Raw genomic sequence first — 8316 nt, 5'->3', positions numbered from 1 at the left:
GCTGTTGTCCTCAGACTGTCATGACGTATGGTTCTGCGGTTCTGCAGTTAGTCCTATCTCATGAAAGGCACTTCCATTCCATAGACTGTATAAAAACAGTTGCATTCACGTGTTTGCAATTAAGTGGTGTTTTGCGCCCCCTCGTGGTAGCTCTACACATTGCTGTGCTCAGATAAAACAAGGTTCAGATTAGGGTCAATTATTAAGGCTATTTATTGTGGATAAATCAAGTTTGGCTTACACATCCATGGCCCAGTGTCTGACTTTTTTTTATTTTTTATTTTTTATAATATGGATAAAAAAATGTATATCAATAGTGTAACAACGTAATATATACTGTAGTATAATACAATATTACTGTTTTTATTATTGTTGTTGATGAAATATAATACATTCTTCTTCTTGTTTTTGTTATAGTTAGTAGCACTACTCATAATAATACTGTATAATTCATATATTTATAGTGTATATGATTATAAATATAATGTATATTATTGTATATCAATAGTGTAACAATGTAATCTATTAATGTTGATGTTGTTAGTAGTACTAATCATAATAATATTGTAAAGTAATTCATATGTGTGTGTATATATATATATATATAAAATATTACATTACATATTACATATACAATATTACATATATTATAATGTATATGATTGTATGTCTATAGTGTAACAATGTAATCTACACTGTAATATAATACATTACTATTATTATTATTAGTAGTAGTAGTAATAATCATATTATTGTATAATAATTCATATATCAATTTATAATGTGTATTACAATATTTAGCCCCCAAATAAATTCATATTAGTAAAATATAATTGTTATTCATATATAATGTAATAAATGATATAATAACCATCATCATCATATGAGTTATTATAAACAGTATATTATAATAGCTCATATATATACAGTAATATAATTCTTTATAATATATGACATATATTTATATGATATATTAATACTATTAGAATATTTTGGGGAGTTGTGAATTTGCTGATTTTATATAAAGACTTTATATTAGATGTATGTCAGAGTTAATAGTGGAAAACACACCGCTTTTTATTTGCGTTTCTAATTGGTAGGCTACCGTGTGTTTGCTTAGTGTCACTTAGCTAGTTCAGTGTCACTCTAGGACTGTAGATTTCTTATTATACTAATAATTAGTTGCACAATGTTTGCTCTCTTATGAGTCCACTGACATGGCTGTGTGAATCAATGTGAAATATCTCAAGGGCAAATTAAATTGCCTCTAGATGGCAACAACAATGCACAGTTCTTGGATTTTGTACTAATGCTTTTTAAGTGTTTACATGACTTTTTAAATGTAAATTATGCCATCATATGGATGAAAATAGAGAGGAGGAGAGAAGAAAAGGATGGCAGTAATCTGTGCAATCGGTAGCCCTTAGTAAATGGATGGAAAACGTTAATTCCAGTAAAGGGCCTTTCAAAAACATCAAAGAAAGCAGAACATTCTGTGACTGTTGTGAGGAAAATCATGTTTCTTTTCAGATTAGTTCCAGCTTTGAATGCAGCCTTTTCAAGTTACATTGTTTCTCAAAGCTGTATGATGTTACAGACGTAGCCTGCTAAAAAAAAAAGAACTCAATGCACAAGCTCTTAAGTGAATGTAAACCGCTGGGAAAGAAATCAGATATGTATCAATACAGTGGATCCATGCATTAGGACAAAATCGCTCAATGCTTTTGACTGAATAACCACCACTAATAGCAGCTGTTACCAAACAGGTTTAATTCATTGTCTTTGGCACATACTGAACCTTTGGTCTTTACAAGAAATGTTTTTTTCTGTAATGGTTAATCCACCAGAATGTGTAAGCTCTTTAGTCACAATGTTTCTAATGCTGAAATATAATTATTGTTGTTATCCATGAATTTAATATTTTACAAGAAATAATTTTTTTAAAATTCTGATTATTATTATAATATTTTATAGATAAAGTTGTTATTAAACATCTGGTTGGATGTTTAAAGCTGATTAATAGTTCTGTTTTTTTGAGAACAATTAATAGAGTAGGAACTGAATGATATTCAGGCTTGCAGGGGTGTAAAAAGTATTAACAAAATTATACTCAATTAAAAAAAAAAAAACACTCAGTGAAAATTAAAAGGAGGAAAAGTACCTGGCCAAAAGCATACTTGAGTAAAAGTAAAAAAGTACAACTTTAAAGTACCCCAAATTTTTTTCTTCAGGAATGTAATAAAGTAAAAGTACAAGTTTACTGATACTTTACTTATATATAAAATTACATCATCATGATTTATTATATATTATATTCTATAAAAGATGATGTTGTATAAATATTCTAATACATATTTTTAAACACTAAATAATATGTATTATAATTTAAAAATAAATATATTTTGAAATAATAAATCATGCACTTGCCTCTAGATGGCGCTTTAAGTACACATTTTAAACTAGCCTCCCACTTTATTTTTCTATTAATCTACAATGTCAGTATGGATTTCTTGAGTTAAATTGTTCTGGTTTAAAGTTTAATAATATTCATAAACAAAATTATTTCTTCTGTCTCTCAAAATTAAGATCTGGATTTAAGAATGACTTAAATACCTCACGCCTTATCATGCTTGAAAACTGAGCAGAGTGCATAAAACAGAGGCTCACTCTTATTTTTTTATATATTTTCCGAGACGACCAGTCCAATTTCAGATGTGCCATGTGTTTTGATCAATAATGGTAAGTCTAGATTGAACATGGGGACATTCCAGACGTCGTGTTATGAATGGCCTGATACATTTCTGGGTGTTAAAGGCTCTAAATTAAATCACTGACAAAGCAGAGGCAAAGTCGCTGACAAGCAGGAACCTGCTCTACAATAAGCCTTCAAAACTCCTGGTGTACATAGTGATATCAGAGAAATATCTCTTAGAATAGGCTAATCACTTTTGTATTGCCTAAAATCAACCAAGGACAATCAAAACAGAATGCTTTTAAAAAGTGCACCAATAGAGCTGACCCTTAAGCTGTCCCTTGCTATCAGTAGAAGTAGTTTTAATATAAAGTACATCCTTGTAAAATTCAAACGTTGTAAAAAGCATATTATTTGATGAAATTAGCTTTTAGGAAAAGCATCCGCTTTATTCAAAATCTTTTTACGTGTCTCAGACATTATAAATGATTAACAAGTTCCTGCTTTTTCAATGACCTTCTCATTTCTTTAAGTAATGCTGTATCTAAAAGTAGACTTCATTAGAAATAGTTTCCTGTTGTGGAAATCAGGATTAAGTCGTTTTATTATTATGCCAGATATTACAATAGCTAAGAAGTGTTTGATGGCTGTTCACTTACTTTTTACCAGCTGCACAGGATTTAAAATGTTTAATCTCCAAATTTAGGCATAAATGTGTTTAGTAGGCATCATAAGAAACAAAGGTATGGAATCTACTGTAAAAAAAACAACAATATGCACTATAAAATATATACCATATGATAAAATATAATTTAAACATATAAACAACCTTAGATTACAAATATTAGTTGGTATGTTTTGGACTATATGAGTAGCATATAAATCCGTGAATGTGACTTAATTAGTTAACTAATTAATTAGTTGTTCATACAGAACAACCTCCTTGACAGCAACCAGTCTGGTTTCAGAATAGAACATTCCGAGACTGCCTTGCTCTCAGTTGTTGAAGCCCTAAGACTGGCAAAAGCGGATTCCAAACCTTCAATACTTATTTTGCTGGATCTGTCCGCTGCTTTTGACACAGGTAACCACCAGATCCTCCTGTCAACCCTATTGGCTAAGGGCATCTCAGGAACCGCACACTACAATGGTTTGAGTCTTACCTATCAAATAGTTCCTTCAAAGTATCTTGGAGAGGTGAGGTGTCCAAGTCGCAACATCTAACTACTGGGGTGCCTCAGGGCTCAGTTCTTGGACCACTTCTCTTCTCTGTCTACATGGCATCATTAGGTTCTGTCATTCAGAAACATGGCTTTTCATATCACTGCTATGCTGATGACACTCAACTCTACCTCTCATTCCATCCTGATGATCCGACGATAGCTGCTCGCATCTCAGCTTGTCTAACAGACATTTTTTACTGGATGAAGGACCATCACCTTCAACTCAACCTTGCCAAGACTGAACTACTTGTGGTTCCAGCAAACCCATCATTTCATCACACCACACTGCTAAAACTGTCCGGTCCTGCAGATTTGCTTTATTCAACACTAAGAAGATCAGGCCCTTTCTTTCGGAACATGCTTCACAACTCAAGCTCTTGTTCTGTCCAGGCTGGATTATTGCAATGCTCTCTTGGCAGGTCTTCTAGCCAGTTCTATCAAACCTTTATAATTAATCCAGAACGCAGCAGCAAGATTAATTTTTAATGAGCCAAATATAATGCACGTCACACCTCTGTTTATCAATTTGCACTGGCTACCGATAGCTGCTCGCATAAAATTCAAGGCATTGATGTTTGCCTACAAAACCACCACTGGCTCTGCACCCCTTTACTTAAATTCATTACTTCAGACTTATGTGCCCTCTAGAAGCTTGCATTCTGCAAGTGAACGTCGCTTTATTATGCCATCCCAAAGAAGCACAAAATCACTTTTACGGACTTTTAAATTAAATGTTCCCTCCTGGAATGATGTGATATCTCTTCCATCTTTATATGACCCTCTAACTATAGCACTCTCTATTCTAATTCTATTCTTTAAAAAAACACACATGTCCTTTTTAGACTTGCACTTTATTAATTTGCTGCTTGCTTTCTTTAAAAAAAAAAAATCTAAAAACTAACATTTGCTTTCTAATCTTTTTGTATTCTATCTGTTTTCTTTTCATTTATTATACAATTAACAAAAGCAAAAAAGACCTCTAACACTAGCTTGCTCTATTCTTTTTCTATTCTATCTTCGCTTTGGATAAAAGCGTCTGCTAAATGACTAAATGTAAATGTAATGTAAATATAAATTAGAAAGATAATAGTTTTAATACAGACATTATAAGTGAATGGTATCTTTCATTTCAAACCAAGTCAGTCCCCAAGAGCCCTTTTATAGTGGTTTAAGAGTGTTTTTATGTAAAGTGTTGTTCTTGAAATGAAAACCGGTAAGTTTTGGGTCCAAGCCTTGTTGTTCTGTGAGAACAGGTGGTGCTGATCCATGCTGTATTAGGTTTAATTCATGTTTTGCCAGGAACGAGTGTCCATGCCAGTTAACGCACGGGTGATTTATTGGATGCCTAACAGAGCTGGCATGCTGCGAGAAGACAGCAAAGCAGTCTTGTCTTGCTGAATTTACCTTTAAAAGACTATAAATAAATAGATAAATAAAATATTTTCAAAATTATTTTAATTCTAAAAATGTGCGAGAGACCAAAAAGCATTTATAATATAATATAAACTTAATTCTATAATTGCATTTGTTTATAAATATTTGTTCCTCTATACATTATTACATTCACTCCATATATATATAAATTTTTTATCATTTTAAAATACAATTGTTTTTTATTTTCGATTCATTCATTTTAGTTTTAAAAATGTGCAAGAGACCAACATTTTTTTTAGATACGTTTATAAAATTATATAGAAAATTAAGAGACCATTCCAAATTATAGCTGTATGGCAGCCATTCCAGTGTGTGTTGAATTCCAACACAGGCACACCTCATTCTGCTTAATGAAGTACTGATTAGGTGATCACCTCAACCAAATCTTATTTAACAAGGAAAAGTATAAAAACCACTGCGGTGGTCATCACTACCCTCTTGCAATAGCACCAGCTGGATGGCAAAAACAGTGATAGTGTTACCTCAAAGGTATTTGGAATCAAATATTACCATGCCAAAAGAGTTGGAACGAAAAGTTTTGAGTGAGGAAAAGAAGGGTTCAATCCTGGTTTTACTGGCAGAGGGTTACAGTGAGCGTCAGGTTACTTCCATCCTTAAAATTTCAAAGACAGCTGTTCATAAGAACATGGTCAAGCTGCAGACATTGGGGACAACAAAGCTTCAGACCAGAAGAGGGTGAAAACGACTCTCCACTGACCGCCAACTCATTCGAATTTCACTCATCAACTGTGTGTGTAGTGTACTGTGTGTATATATATATATATATATATATATATATATATACACAGTATATACAGTATATGTGTATGTATGTATAGAGAGAGAGAGAGAGAGATGAACCCAAATCTCTATGATATGAGTCTAAGGATGTTTTCATCTATTTTATTGTCCACCAAGGCATAAAAATCGAACGCAATAGCACATTTCCTCAACAAGCTGCTTGATTTTAGGCATTCAGGAAAATGTATGCACCAAAGTTTAAAGCTTAGTGTTAGAGATTTGTTCAAATCCCCCAAGAATGAGCAAAAGTAATAGCAATGCTTTGCTTTAGCAGGCACCACTAATGACCAGCTATCTCTGCACAGCAGTACAGAAACTCTTTAATGCAGTTAATAACTGAAAAACTAGGATATCCATTTATCATGTTGTACAAAAATATGTATATTTAGGTTTTTCCAGGACCGAAATACATCAGGTTGTTCTGTTCTCCTGAAAATCGCTCTCCGAAGTAATCTTTCAAAAGCAACTTTTGTGTAAGGCGCCGGGAGGGGGCCAAATGTCACGTCCACAAGATTGATGTTGCACAAAGTGTTTGAAGGCTGTGACCATCTGTGAACACGGATCCATAACTGTGGCTGTGCAGCATCTTTTTCCATTGGCCCGACTGTTAGTCATACATCTGAGGACGGAGGTGATGCTGAATGATATCTGGCGGCTGCACGGCGAGAGCTCTGTAATTATGACTTCATCAGTTGCAGATGATGAGCAGAGTGCATTTATGAGCTTAAAAACGCTTCTAGTGACTCATCCTCCATCTACCTCGAACATAAACGCTTGTTGAGAAATGTCATCAGGCATGAACTGAAATGAACACACCGGAGACGATGAGTCAGATGGTCTGCTAGATTCTGATGTTTAGATAATTTGCCACTCTCGTTGGTTCTGCAATCTGTAAGCACTGGCCTTGTTATTTGGCTCAAACATGGTAGGTCAGTCTGAATCATTAATGTCACACAGAATAAACGGTCTCGAAGCCCATCATCAAAATGAAAACACAATGAAGAAATCAATGAAATTCAAGAAAAAAGATAAATGAGCGATGCTTCCTGGAGTTTGTTAACCCAGAGTTTTTTTAACTTTGACTCCCTTGCAAAAATATTGAGGAAGCTATACATTTATTTCATATATAAAGACCGATTTATACTATTAAAAATATAAACATATGTAAAATATCTGGGGAAAACATCTTTAATTGTTGATCTTTTTTCATTAAGAGTTAGAGGTGTAAGACATGAAAATATAAAACTATGAAATATAAAACTTTATGAATACAATATATTTTAAATTATCGAACTATTTTTAATTATTTTTTAGATATTAACTATTTTAAAACATTTAATGTTTAATAAATAATAATTATAGCTATTATTATTGTTGCTGTTTTTATTTAAAGCTGCAGTCCGTAAGTTTTGCCTCTTTGTCGCCATCTCTGTTTGAAAACCTGGAATTGCAGCTGAGTGCGGAATTATGTAGCTTGCGAGGGTTGCGAGTCGGCATGGCTCCAGCGCGGATGAATCTAATGTTTTGCGGTGAATGTGTGGCAGTCAGTCACCGCACCGGTGTGGATATTTACTGTACTTTGCAATCACATATTCTAGCCTACGTCTCATGGTTATGTACTTGCTCAAATATTGATTTCGGATAATTTTTAACCAAAAAAAGTTACGAACTGCAGCTTTAAACAATAATATATGTATAATAAACACCAATAATTATAGCTATTATTACTATAAATTTGTTTGCATAATTTGTTATTATAATACAATTATAATTTTATAGCCAGTAAGTCTAAAAAAAACATTTAACCCAACAATTAATATTCTGTTATCATTTGCTAGATTTCTTTTAAGTTTGATATAAGAAAGTCAGCCATGAAGGCGAGTAAATTAAAAGACTTATAATGATATGATAATGATATGAACCACTTTTATGCAACATGTACATTTACCCTACGTTTCTTACTCATTTTTGACATTGAGAGGCCTTGGTCACGGCTTGAACCGTCTTGAACATCCATCTAACAATCTCTTGCGTTTTACGGAAATAATAAAATCCTGCAGGTTTGGAATGACATAAGGGTAAAAATGATGAATTTCAGTTTTCTTTCCAAAATTATTTCTGTAATAAAATTTTTTCTAAGTCTGAAATGCTGCTATCAGCTGGTGG

The sequence above is a fragment of the Sinocyclocheilus grahami genome, unplaced genomic scaffold (assembly GCF_001515645.1).
Source record: "Sinocyclocheilus grahami isolate Dianchi unplaced genomic scaffold, SAMN03320097.WGS_v1.1 scaffold113.1, whole genome shotgun sequence".
NCBI classification, from domain to species: domain Eukaryota; kingdom Metazoa; phylum Chordata; class Actinopteri; order Cypriniformes; family Cyprinidae; genus Sinocyclocheilus; species Sinocyclocheilus grahami.
Note: the sequence above shows the minus strand (reverse complement) of the source record.